Genomic DNA, 23,415 nt, shown 5'->3' with positions numbered 1-23,415 from the left:
AACCACCCCAAGCATCTCTGTTCCCAACCCTTACACACCTCCTACCCTTAATCGGCCACCCTCAACACCTTAGTTTCCAACCCTCACACATCTCCTAACCTTAGTCAACCACCTCCAACCCCTTCATACATCTCAGCACCCGTTGCCACTACCGCCCTTCTCAACTTTCCTCCACCTCCAACCCTTTTCCCCTACTTCAGTTCCATCCATCAACCCCCTTGTGCAAAATATAAATAAAAATAAATAAATAGAGTGACAGAAAAAGATAAAATAATGAGTGAAAAAATCAAATTGGGAACTTCAACTAGAGAACGTCGCAATAAAAAAAAAAATTAGGGCTGCATATGAACCGAACAATTCACGAGCTAGCTCAGCTCAACTCGTTAAAGGCTCGGATCAGTTCAACTAGTTAAGGGTTCAGATCGATTTGACTCATTTAGTAAATGAGCTGAACTCGAACTCGAATAAGTTCGACTTATTTATCTTTATTTAAATCATATAATAAATATATTATTTATATATCAAATAATATATATATATATATAAATAATAGTATAAATACATTATTTGTGTATTAAATAATATAAATAATAAAAAAATTATTATCAAGCTAAGCCAAACCGAACTTTAGTTTAATTAATATTAACGAGTTGAGTTGAACTTGAACCCAGTTAATTATCGAGCCGAGGTCAAACTCAATAAATGAGTTCGATACGAAAAAGCTTGAGCTTAGCAAAATTCGATTCGGCTTGTTTGCAGTCCTAAATATAATTAATAGAAAGGTACTCACAATTTTATAAATAATTACTCCAAAACTCAAATTTTTTTTTTTATAAAAGTGCTAGAGACCCACACTTTTAGACTCACAAATTCAGCCACAAGTATGTAACAAGAGAGTTGAGTATTATATCATTAGCTATAAAAGTGAAGAGTTGATATCTATCATACTAGATAATTATGAGTTAAATTGTAAAACAAAAAATTGTGAATCTCAAATATATTTCTTTTTTTAGTAGTCCTTGATAAGAGTTATGCTCCGCTAATCCAAACCAAAAAAACAAACAAAAATGGTAAATTACAGATATCTTTCTTGAAGTTTAAGGAAAATGTAGAAATCTCCCTTGAGGTTTCTAAAATAACATAAACCTCCCTTGAAATGACAAAAACCTCCATTGAAGTTTAATTTTCAATTATACTAATTTCTCCTGAGATTTAATGAAATTGCATAAACCTTCCCTAAGGTTTTTAAAATGACAAAAACCGCTATTGCAGTTTAGCTTTTTATTATAGATTCTCTCTTATGTTACTTTATCGTAAAAAAAAAAAAAACAAAAAATGCCAACATCGTTAAATAATTTGATTATATTTTTAATTTACCTTTTAAAAACGTGTCCAATTACAAATAAATAAAATATATATTACAGTTGATTGTGTGTACCTCCTTTATCAAAAACTCCCTAGAATCGTAAAAAAGAAAAAGGAAATATTGACATCATTAAATAATTTAATTATATTTTTAATTTTACCTTTAAAATTGTGTCCAATTACAAAAATAAAAATATAAAAAATATAATTCTTTTTTTTTTCTTTGTTATGCATGTAGTTATTTTTTAATTATGTATGCCTTCTTTATCCAAAACCATAATAGAAATTATATATATTTTTTATTTCTTTAAATGGTATAATTAAAAATATAATTAAATTATTTGATGATGTCAACATTTTTTGTTATTCATTTTACCATAAAGTAACAAAAAGAAAATCAGTAATAAAAATATTAAACCTCAAGAGGTGTTTTTGTCATTTCATTAAACCTCAGAAGAAGTTAGTATAATTGAAAATCAAACCTCAAGGGGGTTTCTATCATTTTAGCAAATTCATTAATTCTCAAAGAAGGTCAGTGTAATTAAAAATTAAACCTTAAGAAAAGTTTAAGTCATTTTAGAAACTTTAAGGGAGGTTTTTGCAGTTTCACCAAACCTCAAGGGGGTTAATGTAATTTATCCAAATAAAAAAATATATCCAAAAAAAAAAAAAAAGATTCCAACCATGTTGCTTGAGCATTCATAGTGAGTATCAGCACGAGTTCATAGATATAGCAGTAGCATTTGGATTATTCTCATCACCATCATACTATAAATATAGAATCAAAGTGTGTACGAAGAACTCCCAACAAACTGAAATTTTCTATATCAAACTACAAAGGCTGAGAAGAAAACAGAGGACAGGAGAGGAGAGAGATCTTGAACATGCCAAACCCACAAGAGTTGGGATCCCCTCCTTGCAATCCTCCTTACAACGGCTGAGATAAGCTATTGCAACTTCCAACGGTTGATTTCAATTTCTTTAGCAGCTGATCTCAGCAGTTGGATGTTGCAACAACTGATCTCAGCCGTTGCAAGGAGGATTGCAAGGAGGATCGCAAGGAAGAGTTGCAAGGAGGGGATCCGGACTCAACCCACAATGGGCAAATGTTAGGAACGAGAAGTGAGAATTATTAATTCATCTGCTTTTCCTTTTTTTTTTTTTTTTGGAGGGGGGGTTATTCTTCATTTTTTTAAGAGTTTTAAATAATTTTTTTACTTTTTGTAACACCCCAAAATAATTCAACATGAACTACCCATATTAATTAACATTCACTAAACCATGGCAATAAACCTCCCATTTTTTACATAGCTAATAAGAGTGTTTATACAAAAGTTTTACATACGGATATACATTCAATGATAAGAGTACACATGAATCTATAGCATGTGAAGCACTTAGTCTCAAAACAATAAAATGCCCTTAAGGGCTTACATCTTCCAAGACAAGTGCCTGGTTACACAAAATGGTCTCTCGGACCCATACACGTTTAGCCCTTGGCTTTACAGAATTTACCACAAAAATAACAAAGCTATTTACTCTTCACAAAAATATCCACACCCTCAGTTCGGCGGGATCACCTCATCTTTACCTGCACCAAAATCCCATAGGAATGAGCATAATGCCCAGTAGAGAATTCTTACAAAGTATATACAGTTATGCAACTCAATAAAAATGCAAATGTCCATGCCATGCCATGCTCTTTTAAAGAAAATTCACTTCATGCTCTTCTTGAAGAATTTTATATTTGTTTTCAACACAAGCTTACAATCTCAACGCATTTCAAAACTTCCAATTTTAATTAATAGGGGCAGTAAATACGACACTGGTAATCCTTAGGCTAGTGTCTGCAAATAGACTCTACAAGTATTACCCAATTGTCATTTTTACCGGTATTAACCGGAAGACTCGACACCTATCCGCGCGGTTTTCTGGTCTTTTACCATGGACACTTAGGCCAACTTATCAAGATTAACTGCACCCCCTATTTGGACTTACCACGTATTTGCCCCATGCCACACTTCCATAGTTCTTATTACCACATCATTTTATTTCATGAAATAAATATCTTCAATCGAAATTTACAATGCAAAATAACAATAGAATGAAAATGCAATACCATGGTCTTTCCATATCTCATAACACTCTTCCAATTTCAAATGTCTTAACAACAATGACAAAACAAATCCATTTCTCCTTACCTCCCTTTAATGTTGTTTCACACAAATAACCATGTGCCTTCAACACATAACAACAATTTCCCATCATACACAATTCTAATCAATTTAATCCTTCCAAGGCCACATGTGATATTTTCAAACATAAATCTCCATTATTCATGATTCACACCATCTATAGTGCACAACAATTTTGTCATCTCACAACATTATATCATCATGTATTTAACTATAGTCTTTGAGACAAAGTTCTTCATTTCAATATACATATCATAAGATGGTTATTTTTCAAATACCCATGAAGTCTACACTCCTCTATTCTTTTTAACACAAGAAGAATAATAATACCATAGACATTTCTATCTTTTTCCAAAATTCCCAATTTCTAGGGTTTTCGTCAAAAATCCAACATTTGTCCACTTCAAAGTGGAAACCAACCCAAAATCACATTTCATGAGTCAAATGAAAGGAAAGCCCTCTAGGAAGAACAAAAGAATTGAGATTTTAGAAACCCATCCTTCAAAACTCTCTCTCTCTCTCTCTCTTCATTTAGTGTAAGATTTAAAATCAACACAACTACCTCATGGAAGCTTTAAAATCAACATTTATGTAGCAAAACATATATATATATATATATATATATATATATGACTCAAGAATTCACTACCTAAATGTTTGATGAAGAATGAAGATGAAACCCTAGCTTTTGATGGAAGATCCTTTAACTTTCCACAACACCAAGAGGAGTCCTAGCTCTAGATCTTCAAGATTAGAGGGAGATGATGATGATCTTGATCCAAGATTTGCAAGAATCAAAGTGTTTTGGGTGTTTGAGAAGGTTTTCTAGAGAGAAGGGAGAGAAAAATAGGGTTTAGAGTGAGAGAGAAATGTGTAAAATGAGGTTTATATTCGGACTAAAAAGAGGGGGAAAAACAGAGTTCAGACTGCCTAGTTGGCCGCACGTGCAGCGCCCTTCCCGTACGTGCAGAGTGCCCTCACCGCTCGAGCGGCCCACCACCACCGCTCATGCGGCCCATTTCCCCCGCTCGTGTGTCGATTTCAGAATGCAAGCCCAGGAGACTCCACCCTCACCGCTTGTGCGGCCACCTCCCTCGCTAGAACGGCCTCACTCCGCACTTGCGGCCCTGGCCCAGCCACCCAAAAATTTCTGCTTCTCTCCCAGGCACTCCGGACTCACCCGCGCACCCCCCTCCCGGGAACAAGTGAAACTCAACACCGAACAAAACAAGAACTAGAACCTATTCAAGAGAACTATTCCCGGACATTTCAAATCCAAAGAAAGTAAATAAGAGGAGAATGGAACGACAATGGGAAGAAGGAAGAAGAAAAGGCCCGGTCGTCACACTTTTTATCAAAAAAACTTAAAAAATAAATAAATAAAAAGAATAATTAATTTTTTTTATAGTCTTTTTTTGACCCTATACCCTACCTGCTTACCTTTTTAAATCACACGGTTAATTTGGGTTGGTACTTCTTAATAGATTGGCAATTTTATCGTTCATTTTTACTCAACCATTGAATATAATCAAATGATTAAAAATACTTTAAAAACAAAATAACAAAAAATATTCTATTTATGTTTTTTTTTTCTTTTACTTTTTCATTTTATAGCTGGTATTGACATCTCTATTTCGTTTCTTGGCCTTTAAATGGATAAATTTGACTTCTTTTTTTTTTTTTGTAAGGGTAAATTTAGCTTTATACTATTGTGATTTGACCTATATAAAATAAACATATAATTCTTTTATGATTTGTAAATTTAAATATACTATTGAGCCTGCTAATAGCTTAAATATAAAAAAAAAAACTAAAATATTCTCATACATAAATAATTTTGTTGTGCAAACACACATTTCATTATTTTTGAGAGTTAAAATTCACTTCAACCCTATATTTTAATTTTTTTTCACCCCTTACATTTAGAAGTAAGTACATTATCACTTTACATGTGTCTTATACTTGCCATTAACTTGGATAAAATACTTGATAGTATACTTTAGTTTACAAATTACAGGAAAGTTATATGGCTTTTCTCTAGACCAAATTTGGACTAGATGATATTGTCTAGGCCTTTGGGACCTTCCACAAGTCCTGTTTCAATAATCTGAACTATTCATTTTTCAAAATTTTTAATGTATATCATTCATACAAAAAAATTAAATTGAATTGATAATCGTAACTTATTCAATTTATAGCATTTATCTATTAAAAAAAATCATGAACGCCAAAGTATGTTTTTTAAAATAGACCATTTATTTTTTTTAGGACACGCATCAAATTGAATTAATTACGATTATTAGATTAGTTTAATTTTTTTTTAGATGATATGCATAAAAGATCTTATAAAACGAACGGTTTAAATTATTAAAATAAGAGCCGTCCTGACCTTACAAACTTGATCAATACTCTCCAATCTAAATCTAAATGGAAGGAAAACCAACCCTATTTTATATAAGTAGCTTTGTCCTGATATTTCAAGCTATGCAATTGACATGCTCATTAAGCCACAAAAATAAAATGGAAAATTATATAAATGTAGTGGAATTGTCACAATTGGCTATAGGACTGCAGCAGTACGATTAATTCAGAAAAGGAAGAAAAATAATAAACACTGGTAAATTATACGTTACGTCTCTATGCTTTACATCTGATCTTTTTTTATTTCTTAACCTTTTAATTGTCGTAGTTAATCCTTAAATTTTGAATCAAATAATAATTAGGCTAGTCGTATAGTGCGTAGTTGTGTGGGGAAATACTCATCATATTTGCAACAACATCGGATTAGATCAAACTTGAAGGGTGATTTACCTAGAAACACTCAAAAGAAGAACCCTCGTTGGTTGTCATATGGGGATTCTCCAATGCCTAAGTCAGTATGTGACTGACAGTGTAAATTATTATGCACCTTTATGGAATGATCCAGTGTGCTTATATAGGCTTTGAATGTGACCATTTTTTACGCTGGAGAATTCCCTACTACTTCTCCTCATTGTTGTATTTATTTGTGATCATGTTCTACATTTGCAGATTTTTAGGAGTGAATAAGTCCACGTTCAATGGAACAAGTACTGACCTAGTCTGACTATTCGGATTATATAATCCAAGTCCATTGTTAGTTTGGTGTTTGGAGCTAACTTATGGTCCTACTCGTTTTCCAAATGTACTAGCTCGGTCATGCCGTTCTACTCCATCCTAGCTCGGCCCTATGGCTTTGCTCAAATCTTGTTCAGGCTTGTGTGACCAACAACTCGGATTTTACCTCCCATAGTAGAGTTACACCTTTTAGCTTGTCATACTTTCAAAATCTTGAAAATAAAATTGAAGAGGAGTGAAGATTTTATTTATTTGTCAAATCCACAATCCTAAACAGATTATATTCATTTATACTCATTGTCATTTAATCATTTAAAAATCTTGAGACATGATGAAACAATTACACGTAGACAAGTTTTTTTGAAACGTAAATTGTCAACCTTATTTCTTACCTTTTTTGAAGCAAACATTAACTGTAAATATGAAACAAACTTCAACAAACGCTTCTAAAAGTGTTAGTGGTTACATTTTTTTTAAGTCAACACTTTTTCCCCTTGAATATATTTGAAACGTCTGAGTATCTATAAGTTCAATTTTACATTAAATTGACTTTCTCTTATTTTTTGTGATGATAGCGCAAGAGAGCAAAATCTTATTTCTTCCACGGCATTTCATGTCATTTTTATCCTTCTCATCTCCACTCTAAGTACCCTCCTCCAAGTAAAGTACTAAAGCAAGAACTATTCTCCATTCGATGCCCACAACATAACTATGGTAGCCTTGATCATCGTTGTGTTCCTTTATGCTATAGCATTAGCAACTGAGATAATAAAACAGACTCGATACACAAGCTATCACACAATCTGCAATCATATGGGTCTCTCCTTCGGAGCTCTTGCCTCAATTTTACTGCTACTGATTCTTACCCCAATTTGTGGATGGTCTCTTTTAATCTTATGGGGCATTATCTTTGTAAGGGTGTTGGGTGACTTAATGAATTAACTTACCAAATGTTGTTGAATGTGTTACACATGATTATGGATCATAACTCAAGAGAGCAACAACACAGGTTACCCGTGTAATGATTTTGGTTATACATCAAATTATATCAATTTATATTGTTATATTTTGTGTCAATTTATTCTATATATCTTTAATTGTATTGGTTTTTTTTAAAAAAAATTAATTTAATTTAATTAATAATGATTGTGAATTTTTTTGAACAAAAATGTTCAAGTGCCACCAAGATGCCTACTGCATATAAGAATTTTGGGAAAGGCTATGGTACATACCCCTCAAAGTATGTACCTTATAATTAAAGAAGAAAATGACATAACTTGATACTTTCTGAATCATAACTTTAAAAAAAAAAAAAAAAGAGTCATAACTAAGTAATACATGAGACATAACTAAAAATCTCATGAGTCATAACTAAAATAAAAATTAGACATAACTAAAAAAGAAAATAGCATAACTTAAAGGTGCATATGATAGGGAGAGAGCATATTAAAATATCCTGAAAATTTTAGATATAGCATGCATCTTAAATCACTAAGTTGACTCACTCTGATTTAATCTAAGTTAACTCACTTCACTCATTTCTTTAACATCATCCTCAAGAATCACTAAGTTGACTCACTCTGATTTAATCTCACTCAACTCAACTCACTTCACTCCTTTCTTTAACATCATCCTCAAGATTTCATGGCCACATTCATCCGATCACAAATCTCTTAGAAATTATCACCACCACAAACAATGTAAAGATGTTAAACAAATCAAACTATTCAAACTCAACTCATTTTATATGAGATTTATTCAATTTGTAAATAAGTCAAATTTAAACACTGTTTTAAACTCGTTAAGTTCTTAAATCAAACTCAAACAATCTACTATTTTGATTGATAATCTTATATTTAAGAAAAATAATCAAACTACTTAAGCTCGATTTGTGTTCAATTTATTAAAAGTTCATTTGAAATCGATTCATTATATAAATAAATCAAATTTTAACATATTTCAAAACTTATTAAATTTCCAAGCTAAACTTAAACAATTTATTACTCAATTCAACATAACTCTTTTACTGCCCTAATTATTTGCAACACTAATCATCATAAACGCAATGAGATCAAAAGCACTCAAACAACTTGTCAAATTGGAAAACATAGTCTTGGGGTCAAGGCCCAACTAAACGTTGAAGCTAAATCCAGGCCCATTTACAAGCAACAAAACAATAATGTCTTATCATTTATAGTGGGATATATGCAAGGAACTTCACAAGCATCATGGATCTGACTTATTTATCATAAAGTCTTACTTAAATTTTTATTAATAAATTTATCACTATAACATATATATATATATATACACAATTCCACTACTTACACTTCCTATATCATTTTCAATACAAATAAACTAAAAATAAATTAAAACCCATAAATAAAAGTAAAAATGTCCAAATTATTTCTCACTAAGATTATCAATACCAAGTGATCAGTTCACAAACATAGAATAACATATCTAAAAAAATTTAAAATTTTCTCATTATCCAAACGAGGGGTAAATACATTACAAAAAATAAAACAAAACAAAACATTAAGGACTTAAGTCCACTCAATAAAACGTGCTGGTAATTGTTAAATATTTTGTAACAACACTGAATCCCATCAAAACTTCGCGGTAATTATCCCCTTGATTTTCTAACGTTTACTATCCCTAATTTGTTTTTTGCATAAGAATTGTGAAAGAATTATTCCATATTTTCTAAAATTTTGAACTATTAATTAGATCACTGTATATAAAAATATGCATACTTCTATAATTTTTAAAATTATAAAAAAAAAATGGCATGCATATTTTCCGTAACTAAAATTGACGTGATGAATGATTCTCAAGTCCAGATAATTTTTATTTATTTATTTATTTATTTGTTGAATTCAAACAAGCTGAGCTTAGTCCCAGTTCTTCGAGAAAAACTCTACACTCAACAAGACTAACCCCAGTGTTAGTGAAGTATTTTGGGACGCAATTGGCGCTCGCCTAAGGCCCAATTTTTTTTTTTTTTTTTGAAAACTTTCATATTTTATCCTATTTGATATTTGTCAAAAGGTTTTCTTGAAAATATATATATATATATATATATATATATCTTTGCCTAAACGGCCCTCCAACTTTTATTTTTTTAAACGAAGAACTTGTCCAGAGGCTCAACATAAATTTAAAAAAAAAAATAAATTAAAATCATCTTCATCCAATGACCCATCAAAAAAGAAAGGGTTAATTAACAATTAGTCCCATTAAGTAAACTTAAATACCATTAAGTCTTATTAATTTTTTGAATGCACCAATAAATCCTACTTTTCATCTTCTTTTCTCTTCTCTCTCTATTTCTCGGTCTCTCTCCATCATTTTTCCAAAAACTTCATACCGCCATTGTCTATCACTACACCACTGTCGTCATCGTCCACCTACCACTATCACCGTTGTTGTCGTCCACCCACCACCTTTACCGTCGCATATTCACCACCATCGTCATAGATCTATACTCTATCGTCGCCAATTTATACTTTATTATCGTAGATCTACACTTTACCCAAGGCAGAAGGAGAGGGGTCAGGATGCCCTAGCCCCTCAGTCCACACAAGTCTCAAACATAGATATTATTTATACTTGCTCCCCCACCCCCACCCCCCAAAAAAAAAAATTGCTTTTAATTTTATTCATATGTTATATTTAACTGTACATAGTTCCTCAAAAGTTTTTTTTTTTTTTAATAAATAATCAACGATATATTACACCATAAGGATTCACAACATAAAAATAATGGTTCATAACTTTTCTTGCCACAATAATTCATAATATTTTAATGTTCATAACATTATCACAATGGTTCGTAACTAAAAATATTTTATTTTACTTTGTGGTATACCCCTTCAAAATATAAACACAATAGTTCATAACTAAGGAGTGTAAATTAATTGAATATAAAATAAAGGAAAACTAAAGAGTAAAAAGAGATAAATAGGAGACAACTTTGAGAAAAAAGAAGAAAAATTTGTCTACTATGTAAATAGGGTTGTGCAAAATACTGTCTAATTCGCTAAAATCACACTGATCTGCATCAATCCGCACCGTTCAATTTGCTAACCGCAGATTAAATTCTAAATTTTATAATCCGCCTTCGAAACCATTCCGTTCCGCTATAGTTAATACATATATTTTTTTTAACCTTTAATGAAACATCAAAGGAAAAATGAGTGTGAAAGAGATTTAAGATATGAACTTTGTTACAAATTAGTAGTTATATATAGGGAGACTTATTTATAAGTCATTTTTCAGACACTTATGCTAGGTTAAGTCCTGTGTAATTTCTTATAGAGTCTCAAGTCCTATTTAGATAGGAATGTATTTCACAAGATCCTATATAAACGTAACGTAACGTGACACCTACATAAACGTAACGTAACGTGACACCTATACGTAACGTGACACCTACATAAACGTAACGTGTCACGTTACGTTTCGCAAACTTAATGAGTTTTTATTTTTTTAAATTAAATGTGAAAATGTTGCTGGTTTATGTTAGTGTTACGTTACGTTTCATATAAATATGATATATGACAACATTCAATTTCCTAAGAAATTGAATATTGCCATAGATCATAGGTGTCACGTTACGTTTATGTAGGTATCACGTTACGTTACGTTTAGGTAGATATGATCTATGGTATAGGAAATTGAATAGGAAATTAAATGTTACCATTGATCATAGGTGTCGTGTTATGTTTATATAGGTGTCACGTTACGTTACGTTTATATAGATACGATCTATAATAACATTCAATTTTCTATATATGATTTTACTATTATTTATGATATTAACAACTAATATTGAAGGTAAATGTGTCAACAAATTTTCCACAGGACTTATGGGAACATAAGTTTTTTAGTAGGACCATATGTAGCATAAGTCTCCCTAATAGGACTTATAAATAATTTTCCCTTATACATATATATATGAAAAATATTATGTAGAATTAGTTTGTATTATATATATGCAAAATATTATACAAATTAATATTATATATTATTCAAATGCTTGATAATTAGTTAAAATATTCCTCAATCCGTCAATCCGCTCAAAATCGTCCAAATCGCGATTTGTCAATCCGCCAATCCGTCATTCAATTTATAATTTTATTTTCGAACCCCCCAAATCATACTGCGCAAACCCCTACATATAAGTGAGGGAAAGAAGCACTGATCCAAAAATAGAACCGATCCAAAAACCCAAGAAATAAAAACTCAATCACACAAGAAATAAAAACTCTTCTTAATAGAACCGGCCCATAAATACTTAAATAATAATAATAATAATAATAATAATAAAATACTGATCCAAAAACCCAAGAAATAAAAACTCTTCTTATTCATGGACTCCAATAATAAAAGTTAAATAAGACACTTCTTCTCTAAAAGGCCAAACAAAATAAAAACTTTTACCCAAAGGTCCCCTAATAGCAAAGATGTTAAACCCCGTCTCAATTACTAGAATAAAATGTCAACAGCATATGGGTCAAATTTATTTATGATGTATATTTTCACACAAAGGTTTAATCTCACTCAATCACACATTATTGTGTTTGAATCATGATTTTGAATAAGATTTAAATAATAATAATAAAAAAAGAAATTCAACCTCAAATTTTTTTATCCAAATACAACTTAAATATATTTTTGTGTATGAAGTCTATGCACCTATGTGATTTTTTTTTTTTTTTTTTTTGTTATAGGAAAATCCTCACTACTCTCCCGCAGGTCCAAGGCAGCTCCCCTTGCAGAGATCACCAGGGTGTTCTATTAGCCGTTCCGAGCGAAGAGACTATAACCTAGGAACGCGTCCCGACCTCTCAAGACAAGCTCCACTTAAGTCAGGACTCGTACAACGGGGGAGCATTGAACCCACACCAAGTGCTAATTAGACAACTTGAAGTCCAACCTCCTAACCAACTATGCTTCGCTCAAAAAATTGACCCAAAGGAAAAATTGAACTTGTGACCTGGGAACTTAAACCCTCAGGCCTTAACCACAACGCCACCCACCCTTGAGTTAAGTTGGTGATGTTGTTAAACTCAAGTTTGCACACTTCAAATTGATTGATGGAAATTTGAAAATGTTTGTTTTGTGGCGTTTATCGAAACGCCATTATAGATTCATTAAACACAGCATTTTGAAAGCGTTGTCTTTGATCTCCGTTAAACGACGTCGTATTGGGTCGATTAATTAACACCATCCTTGACTCCGTCTCTCACTTTCTCTGTCTCTCACTCACTTTCTCTGCCTCTTCCACAACCCCGAGTTGAAGCTCAAACACACATCTCTCTCTCTCTCTTTCTCTCTCTCTCTCTCTCTCTCTCTCAAAACCCTCGATTTGAAGCTCAAACACACAGACTCTCTCTCGCTCGCTCGATTGCAGATTTTGCATTGTATGTTCTTCATCAATGTTGATCGAAGCTCAAACAACCCTCGATTTGAAGCTCAAACACACAGAACTCCACCACAACAGTTTGCTCTAGCTATTCTTCATCAATCGCAAAGATCTCTGTTCTTCATCGATCTCGAGGCTAATCGAGTGAGGACATGGCACCAGATGGTCCAGACTCCGATCTCTTTGTTTATTATTGCAAGCACTGCAGATCTCATGTCGTCATCACTAGTTTGCATATCTCTCTCTTCGTCTGATTCATCTCAATTCACCTTCACCTACTTCTCTATTTGAATCTATCTTTGTTATCTACTTACGTATATATACACACATTTATATGCACTAGCTTCATTTTTACACATAAAAACTAAAAAATATTGGATTATCATCTTTGATTTTGTTATTTAGAGTGTTTGTGTTTGTGTTTTTTTTAAAAAAATTATTTTGGTTTTTAACTTGTTGAGACTGCTAGTGTTTGTGTTTCTGTTCTTCATCAAATCGCAGATCCAAAATCCAAAATTGATCTGTTCTGGTTGATCTCTCTTGCCCTTATCTCATGTACATTTTTCATTCTCTACTTTCTCATTGTCAAATGGTAGTGGTTGGAAATTGGATTTTAGGATAAATCTCTTTCAGTGGGAACATGAGGTGTTGAATAATCTTTTGCAGAGTCTGAGTATGAGCTCTATCTCGAGGGGATCGGAGGATTGTTTTTTGTGGACCCTTTGGAATTCAAGAAACAGTCTCATATTCAGTAATTTAGAATTGAGGTAAGATAATGACTCAATGCACTTTTTCTTCAACCTGACATAGCTAGCATAGAAACCTAGCAACTGCATGCTCTCAAAGAGAAACTAATGATGGGGAATCCATTTATATTTATTCATGTTCCAGGGAGGTGGAGTACTATTTAAAAAATTGGATAAAAGGACGACAGTTCTTTGGAAACCTCAAATATGGTTTTAATTGGGTTGATCTCCACAGACTTTTTTAGTTTATATACAGAAAGAATGAAATGACGAAAAAAAAAACACAAAAAACACAAAACAAATAAACGGCCCACTCTATCTTATGTATTTTTGGATCATTGTAAGCTGATTGACAGTCTATTGGGATGAGGCTTACATTTTTGCTGCCTTTATAGAATTGTTGTCCTGAAAATTTTGTCATTCCATTTCGATGTCACTAATCTTACACCACCCTCTTATTCAGGTCATCCAACGTGAGCCATGGGAACACATCAAAGATAAGGACATAAAGAAAGCTGCTGCACCCTTTTGTGGGGAGATATGGCAAGTTCCTCCAATGTTTTCTGCCATCAAAGTAAGTTTTCCTCCTATATTTTGTTACAAGCTTGCTGAAACAGGAAGAGAGTCGTTGCAAAAGAATGGCATATCAGTTCCAAATGAGTTTTGTCATGCAATGAAAGGAAGTGGATTGATCTATTGACTTTTGGTAATAAAGGTTTTTAATTTGCTGGATGAATATGGGACTGAAGTATTGGTATAAGAGTTATTTTCATCCTTATCTTTTTGATTTTTTCATTCAACCTTTTTTGTCCCTGCTTATGGTGTAATAAGGTGTTTTTGAGATATAACTTTCTTCTTCGGCTTTTGGGTTGATTTCATAATGGCTCAATTTTGGCATTGCTTGTATAGTATTTTGATGTAGATGATCATGCATAGTGCATATGGTTGTAGTGAGGTTACATTTAGCTAAGTTACTTCATTTGAGACTAAATTTTGGCATCAATTGCATATTATATTGTATTAAAACCAAAAGAATATAATTGAACTTTGACAATATTTGGATGTAGATGGTTGCCTATAGCACAGTTCAGTTAAGTAAAGTTACATATAGGTTAGTGTGTGTGTCAATTTCCGACCACACTACCAAACTAGTACTTAGCTGGAGAGTACCGGCAGAATAGATTAAGCCCGAACGACCTGTCACAGAAAGAAGAGATTCCGGCGGTGGTTCGTCCACCCGGGGGCACTCTGACGATCAAGTCAGTTATCTCTTAAAGATAGCAAAAGTGCTTAACTCACTATTCAGAATATCAAAAGCATACCTTAGACCCATGAGGGCGCCTCTCTTTTATAGTCAACACAGACCTAATCCCAATAGAAGCCTAGCTTCAATGGAACTAGGATTATTGCAAATCTTGGACTCCCAGTAGGATTGGGATAAACTCTCTAAGAGTCTTATCTTTACCCAAACTAAAGTTCTCTCCCAATCTAGGACTCTTGTCCCTTATCCGCTTATCCTGGATTCCAGTATTCTCATAGATAACCTCGGCCTAGCCGAGATCACCTCGGCATCATGTCCAGGACACGTGGCACCCCGGCTGGCACTTCGGTGACACCTCGGCCACGTGCTGCCGCTCAAAAATTATGTCCCCACAGTTAGTTACTTAAGTTTAACTTTATGTTACATGAACAAGTTATGAACCTTTTGGACGCAACATCACAAGGGTGGGAGCATGCACACTACCATTTTGAAACTAGATATGCACTAAAGTCAAAATTCATTGCCAGTAGGAGTGTTAAACAGAGAAGAACGGAATTTTTTTTTATATTGCTTTGCTGCATGTTTACTTGGATATATAGACCCGATTATTGTAGCATGATGGAGATGAAGTATTGATACATAACCAAAAAATGAAAAAGACCAGGCAAACAGGAAGAACAAAAAATGGTAAAAGTGCACACACACAGACCCTTTGCTTGTCAAAGGGTGTAAGATACAAATATGAACGCAAACCTGAATTCAGCTGTGTTCTTTTTACCTAGAATTTGAGAAGAAAATGTATGAAACACATCCATGTGGCATTAACTAGGATTGATAATCATATCATTTTATTTATTTATTCATATGATCTATGGTATGGCACATAAAATAGAAATTGCACATAAATGTAATAGGAAATTTCTCACAAATTTTTAGGTTGTAATTATTGCTTGTAAGATATATAATTCATATTTTCCTTCACATTCCTTAGAATTATGTGTGACAATGATATGGTATTGAAATGGCATTGTGTGGTTGTATGATTGCTTATATGTTTCTACACCTTGTGATAGGTTGGGGATGCGAAGATGTATGAAAAAGCAAAAAGATGAGAAAGCATTGAACTTTCACCGAGGCGGATTTCAATTTTCCAGTTTGATATCGAGCGAAGTTTAGATGATAGGTTGTCCAAAGCTCAGCTTGTTGCTTCTGTATAACCTGTTTATCACATTAATGTTGTCATGTACTAATTGTGGGTTTTTTATATGGTGGTTTTGCTAGCCTGAGATGGATCTTGTTTTGAATCCTTGCAATTCTTTCTTTCAGTGATAAAAAAACAAATAAATGTCATGCTAATTGTGCTCAAATAATTTCACATTGGTGATTACCCTTTGAAAACTAGATCAAGCGCAGTTTGAAAATGAAAATAAATTAATATTCAGGAACTTTTAAGAACCTTTCCCTCATTAGTGGGAAACAGAGATAATTTATGTGTATGGTTTAAGCATATTAGGAAAAGTGTCTATATGAACTAACAAAGGACATTGACTGATGAAGTTGATATGTTACATACTATCAGGTAGAAATAATCTTGTTGTTTTTGTAAGTTTGTCTTATTTATTGCAGACAAAATTTGATTTTCTGGGTGACATGCTGAAAGGGGACATATATTCGATCAAAATTTTTACGTTGATTGAATGTGAATCTTGTACAGTAAAAGATGAATTCAATCACTAATGGGTAGTCAAACCCAAAAGATGTTGTGAGGTTAATAGTCGCATTTAATCACTAAACCACCCTAGGTGGTCTCTCAATCAAAATCACTGCAATACAACTAGGTTTGGATGCCCATATTTGAATCAGAAAAAGTAGACATCCATTTATACTTTTACACATACACCCATAGAGAGAATGAGTGTGGACCCCACATTCGCTCGCTCGTACACACACAATGGGTTGTTGAAAACTTGAAATATTTCATGTTGTTTGTTCTTATCAAATGCAGGTTCACATATCAAAGAAAGAAAAGAAGAAGAAGAAGAAGAAGAAGAAGAAGAAGAAGAAGAAGTAGATATGACAAACTCAATGAGAGAAGGCCACTGGAATCTACTGAATTCAAGGTTAGAACTGTTCCTAATTTTAGTTTATTTGTGAATTTTATTTTATTAATGAAGTTGATTTTTTTTAGGATTTTATTCTTAGTTTATATTTGTTTCCTTATTGGAATTTATTAGTTTAGTTTGCCCATATATTGCTTTGGATGAACTATATATATATATATATATATTTTTGGAGATAAAAAAAAGATTTAGGCACTCTATGATATAGTTTTAATTTGCTCAAAGATTTGACTGCTGCAATTCTTACTGGTATAAAGAGACCAAAGCTTAACCATTGTTGTTCATCTTGAATCTTGTAATCTTGGTTGATAAAGCTCTTTCGGTCTCAGTACTCATCTAATGTCTTTGGTAGCCCCTAATTTGGTGAAAATATGTTGTATGAGTTTGCCTTCTTAATTTGCTAGGCTATGTAGACAAATATTACAGTTGTAGTAGCATAGAATTTAGATTTATGACAGAAATACTTCAAATTGCAGTATCATGCTGTCATAACATTTGAAGTTGTGCACCTTTTCTTTTTAATTTTAATTTTTTTTAAGTGTGTTTAGTGTTTTGGAAATAATATATCATGGATCTCAAATTCTAATACTCAGTGTCTTTAATTGCCTTGGTGGACCAAGAATCCTCTGCTTGTGTCATTTTAGATGTTAGCACGGTCTCATGAGCTTTATTGTTGGAAGGCTTGTCTAAATCTATTATTTCATAAAAAGATCAAATATTTTGGTCAAAATACCTATAACCCAATGAATGGGGTTAGAGGAAAGAGGGAAAAACCTTGTGTTGTTTTTGGATCATGGATTTGGATAGGATTTGCAAAAAGAAAGGGAAATAGAAAAAAGAAAAAGAAAAAGAGAGGTTATATTTAATTCACATTGTCCTTTCCTCTTCTTTTTCCCTTTTCAAAGTTTTACCCAAGTCCATTGTGAATGATCTTTCATTGAATTAAGTTCATTATATAGCAGTAGCTGTCACTAGGTGACATTAACTATATTTTTCAAAGTTATTCAAAACTCTCTTGTAGTTATTATGCGTCCTAATAAACGTGTTAGCTTATGAGCTACATCATTACATTAGTTAAACAACATTTATACTTTCTTATTTTCAGAGGTAAGGAACCAAAAAAACATACAATCCTACCATCTACTGTCATTGTTTCTTTTATTTTTCCTTCCTTAGCCTTCCAATCATCTGTATCCATATATGACTGTATTTTTTAGCTGCTTTTGATGATAACTTTTTGTTTTTTGCTTCTTTCTCGGTCTTCAACTTTGCGCTTTCCTTGGCTTTGTTGAGGCCTTCAATCAGTTAGTTTAAGCAAGTCTCTTTTGAAGCAGTCTTTGGTATCAAGTTCTCTGCAACATCACAAGCGACTCATATCGGTTTCCTGCAATAAACTATCTCTGTTTTGTAGATAATTGAAGTTGTAGTTGTCATTCAAAAAAGGCTTTTTAATATCTTTATTATATGATATACTTTGGAAGATCAATGTGATATATTTTGTGTAGTAAAAATCTCATGAAATGTGAAATTAGTTAAATTCTTTGGTTTATACTCTGTTTCCAAAGTTGTAGTATGAACTTTGTAGTGCACAATAACATTTATTTTACAACTACTATATATAGTCACAGAGAATGCCAACTGTGGTATTTTATTTCATATTCCTGCAACAGTAGTAGCACAGGAAAAAAAAAAAGAGAAAAAAAAAAGAAGGTATTTTAATTCATATTCTTGCAGCAGCAGCAGCAGCAAAGAGGAAAAAAAAAAAAAGTGGCGTTTTTTGAAAAACGCCACTTAATGACGTCATATGCTAGTTTGTGACGTCATCAAAGATTTTGCGACATTTTAAAAAACGCCGTTTAATATTTTTAGCGACGTTTTTCAAATGTTGGAAAGCTATTGTGGCGGTCGTATCAACGACAAAAATATTACACGTCGCTGTAAGCTTTGACCGCATTTTTAACTCAAATTTCCTGCAGTGAGACATGATCAATATATAATTTGGATTATTTTTCTACTATTGGATTAATATATATAATTGAAATAAATTTTCTTATTATGGCTATGTTTGGCATGGGTTTTTTTGACTATTTTAGTCACAAAAAGACAAAATAGATTAAAATTCAATAAGACAAAATGTCACATCCAAAACATAATCATTTTATTTTTTCTCTTACAAAAGTCAAAAAAGTCAAAAAGTCCATCTCAAACGAGACTTTTTAGTCCCAGGCTAAAATAACCAAAAAAAACTAAAAAATTAATTCACATCCCAAACGAAGATTATGTTTCATGTTTATAATTTTTTGAGTTATTTTTTCTCTTCTATTATCAAAAGGTACAACACATTGATTTAAAATGGAATTTTTTGTAGGAAATTCCTCGACCTCAAGTTTTGCTATCTAAATGACAAGTTAAAAACAAATTCATACACCTAGGACAAAATTTAAAATATAGAAAAAAATATGATAAAAATTTCAACAACCACCATCGCCGGTTGGAAATAATCACCACCAACCAAGGACAATTTCTAGTTATCACCATCAATTACTAGCGACTTTCCAACAAAAATTCTCAATGACTAGTTTCCATACTCTTATCTAATGTCTTTTTTGACGACATACTTTGGCCTAGGGCTGAGCAAAGAATTCGTGAAATCCGTAATCCGATCCAGTCCAGTCCAATCCAATCCGATAGGTTTGGATTGGTTTTTTTAATCCGCGGTCTGGTTCCGGATTGAAGAATTAAAAATCCGTAGTCCACGGATTGGTTCCGGATTGAACCCCACGGTTCCGGATTGGAACCGATCTGGACCGTATGCAAATAGTCTATATTTTTATTATATATCCTCCCCCATAGTATCTTCTCTTATTATATATAAAATCTAAACTCAAACCTAAAACCGTATAATATCTTCTTTTATTACTTTTGTTTGTTAGTTTTTAGTTTTAATTTGTAATGGTCTAAATACTTATGGTGAAATCAGTTTTCTTATAGTTGTTTAAATTCTAGAACAATATGTCGTTATTATAGAAAAACATGTTGCTATTGTGGAACTAATATAACGCTATGTTTATATTTTTATGAAATTAAAGTGTTATATATATATATATATATATTTTTTGTTATTTAATTATGTGAATCCGTAGTCCTAAACCGATTCAATCCGTATTTAAATGGATTAGTTCGGATTGGTTCCATGATTTAAACGGATTGGATTGGTTCCAATTTTTCAGGAACCGTAGATAACGGATTGGTCCTGGTTTACCCTAATTCAGTCCAATCCGGATCATGCTCACCCCTACTTTGGCCACTGCCACCACCTAGCAAATAACAACCAAAAAAAATAGAATTATAATAATAAAAAAGGACAATTACAAAAAAAATAAAAATAAAAATTTGAGCCATTTAACAAAATAAACTCTAAATTTTTAATTTTGTCAATTTAAATCATAATCTTTTGCTTTATTTTTAATTTAAACCATTTGCTTATTTTTGTTAAGTAAAACCGACGAAAAAAAATATTTTAATAAAAAATGCGTTATAGTTCGAAATAGTCAAGGCTCGAATGGCTTGACCCTCATCTCTCTCTCTCTGTCTCTCTCTCTTCTCTATCTCTCTTCTCCATCTCCATAAGGAAGAAGAAGACCAAGAAGAAGAATACCTCTATCTCTCTCCTCCATTTTTAGAAGAAAGAAGAAGAAGACCAAGGTAGAAGAGGAGCTATTTCGATTATGAGATTGAGATTTTGATTTTGATTTTGATTTTGATTTTGATTTTGATTCTGATTCTGATTCTGATTTTTGGTTTGGTTTTGGATTTGATTTGATTTCACATTCAATATGGTAAATAGAAATTGATTTTGATTTTGAAGAGGAAGAAAAGAAAGAAAGAACAAAGAAAGAACAGAGGGGGAAGGAAGGAAGAAGAGATAGGGAAAAAAAAAGAAAAAGAAAATAAATTTGAGAGAGTGATTCGTTCCTGTAACACCCCACAACAAATACAACAAACCCATCTCATAAGTTGAAATATAATTTAAATAACATTCTTTCATTCATCAGAGTTTGATACACAAAAGGTGACACATGCAGTATACATTCATAAGCTCTTCCCTGAATCTATAGCATGTGATACCAACATAATGATCAACAAAATAATGCCCTACAGGCTTACAACTTTCCAAGACTATGCTTGGTTACAACAAAAAAGGGAGTCTTAAGCTCCATACATATAAAACCTTAGGCTTATACAAAGAGTAAATACAAAAATCACAAAACAGAGCCTTCAGCTCCCAGGCCTTCCCAAGCTAAGTCTTTGGAGAAGGCATGTCACCAGTACCGATAATGATTTCCCAAATAGGATGAGCCAAATCACAACAGAAATAATCTAACACAATATATGAACTCTAACAAAGTTATAAATATGATGCGCATGTTCAATGCTCAAAGATAAAATCATTTACAACTTTTCTTCCATAACCATACTATGCCAAGTATTATATCCCAATCCATTTTATATCAGTTCGTTTCATGTCATTTCATATTTCCTCAATTCATGAGTCACATCCATTATTATTCAGACAACCCAACTGAGACTACAACTCAGTGGTTTTCTTACTACACAACCATTACACACAAACACTTCAATTTGCCATTTTACGAAAATTTTGTCCGTAGGATCGCCACCCATATATACGTGCGATTTTCGAGACTTGCACCCAGGACACACAGGCCAACTTAATTTAATAGAGTCCATTCCCTTTCTCCTCCCACACATGGAGTACATCCTTTTTCTCCTCCCAAACATCATACATATATAATGTATTAAACACACTCATATTCAATGACAACCGATAAGAGATTAGTTTCAATTTACCTAATCCTCATGTAATTTCTACGACAATCATAACCATTCTCCACCGATAGCCCAAAATAGATATTTCTAAACAGATACACAACCTCACAACAGATAAATTATCCGAATTTTCATAAGTGAGAGATGACACACATCCAACTCCACCACTTATATAAACATTCATCTAACTTCATATTCCCATTTCTAAGTTCATTATTTATACAAAATAATTATTTGAACATTTTAGGGCCAAACCCCATTTCTTTCCAAATCTCATCCCAACCACCAAATCATCTATTTTAAAGCAACACAAGTTCATATTCATTCCCATGACCATTCCCAAGATATCCTTTTGAAAACTCCACTTTTGAATTTAAACCCCAAATCCTAGGTTCGTTAAAATCACCTCAAAACCCAATGTTTCTTACACATCAAGAAAGAGCCAAGTTAAAGCCCATAAAGAATGTAGAAAGTCCCTACCTCAAGCTTAGAAGACCAATACAACAATTGAGAAACTTTAAAGATGCCAAAACCAACTTATACTCGAATCAAAACGAAGCTCTTGAGACGCTCTACCTTTTTAACAAAGGCACATGGGTAGAGAGATCACTAGATCTAGGTGAAAATGTAGAGAGAATGGAATTTTAGAGAGAGAGGCTTTAGATCTAGGGTTTTAAGACAAAAGATATAAAAAAGTGATGTAAAAAGGTGCTGATGTGAACTGATATACGTATAGTCCGCTCGAGTGTCAGACACAATAAGTTGTTCTGCTCGAGTGTAAGAAGTGACGCTCGAGCGCATAATACACACATCCAGTAGTTTTGCAGACACTAGACCAACACTCGAGCGTAGGAAACGCCGCTCAAGCATAGAATACACTCTCCCACAGTTTTACAAACCTACAAAAGTACTGAGAGTTTGCAAATCCCGCTCGAGCACAAGAAGTGTCGCTCAAGCGGATGACCAAAATCCTAGGCAACAAAAGTTTGAAAACTAAGCAACCAACCTGTTCCAAACATGCTCGATACAATCCAATAGCCAAACTCAAGTAAGAATAAGGGAAAAAGACATGAACAACCATCAAGGCTATGAAACCTAAGTCCAGAATACAAAATGGGTCAGGTCTAAACCAGAAATGCTATAGTTTCCCTCTGTTTGATTCGTCGCTTTCTCTCTTTGAATTAATCAAATCCAATAACTCTGCCTCACATCTTTTTCTCTTTTCCTCCCCCTCCTTTTTTTTTCTTCTCTTTCCTCTATTTTCTCTCTTTCTATTGCCTCTGTTGCCAGTTTCAGAGACAAAAGAGATGGGAAAAGAAGGGAAAAAAATTACAAAATTGAGATTATTCCTGGG

The 23,415-nt window shown here is 32.8% G+C and overlaps 1 protein-coding gene and 1 long non-coding RNA gene across 5 annotated transcripts in view; one reads left to right on the top strand and one right to left on the bottom strand.

Annotated features, from left to right (window-relative positions):
- Positions 1 to 23,415, bottom strand: part of LOC114283973 (uncharacterized) — a 120,692-nt gene that overhangs the window by 60,774 nt on the left and 36,503 nt on the right. The window lies entirely within an intron of this gene.
- LOC145820539 (uncharacterized) lies at positions 12,918 to 16,292 on the top strand. Its single transcript, XR_014362282.1, has 4 exons — positions 12,918 to 13,641; positions 13,753 to 13,853; positions 14,296 to 14,406; positions 16,167 to 16,292. It is a non-coding gene; the product is annotated as an uncharacterized LOC145820539 (long non-coding RNA).

Source organism: Camellia sinensis, chromosome 2 (assembly GCF_055761805.1).
Source record: "Camellia sinensis isolate YWXY chromosome 2, ASM5576180v1, whole genome shotgun sequence".
Classification (NCBI taxonomy): Eukaryota; Viridiplantae; Streptophyta; class Magnoliopsida; order Ericales; family Theaceae; genus Camellia; species Camellia sinensis.
This window is presented reverse-complemented; position numbering and strand designations above follow the sequence as displayed.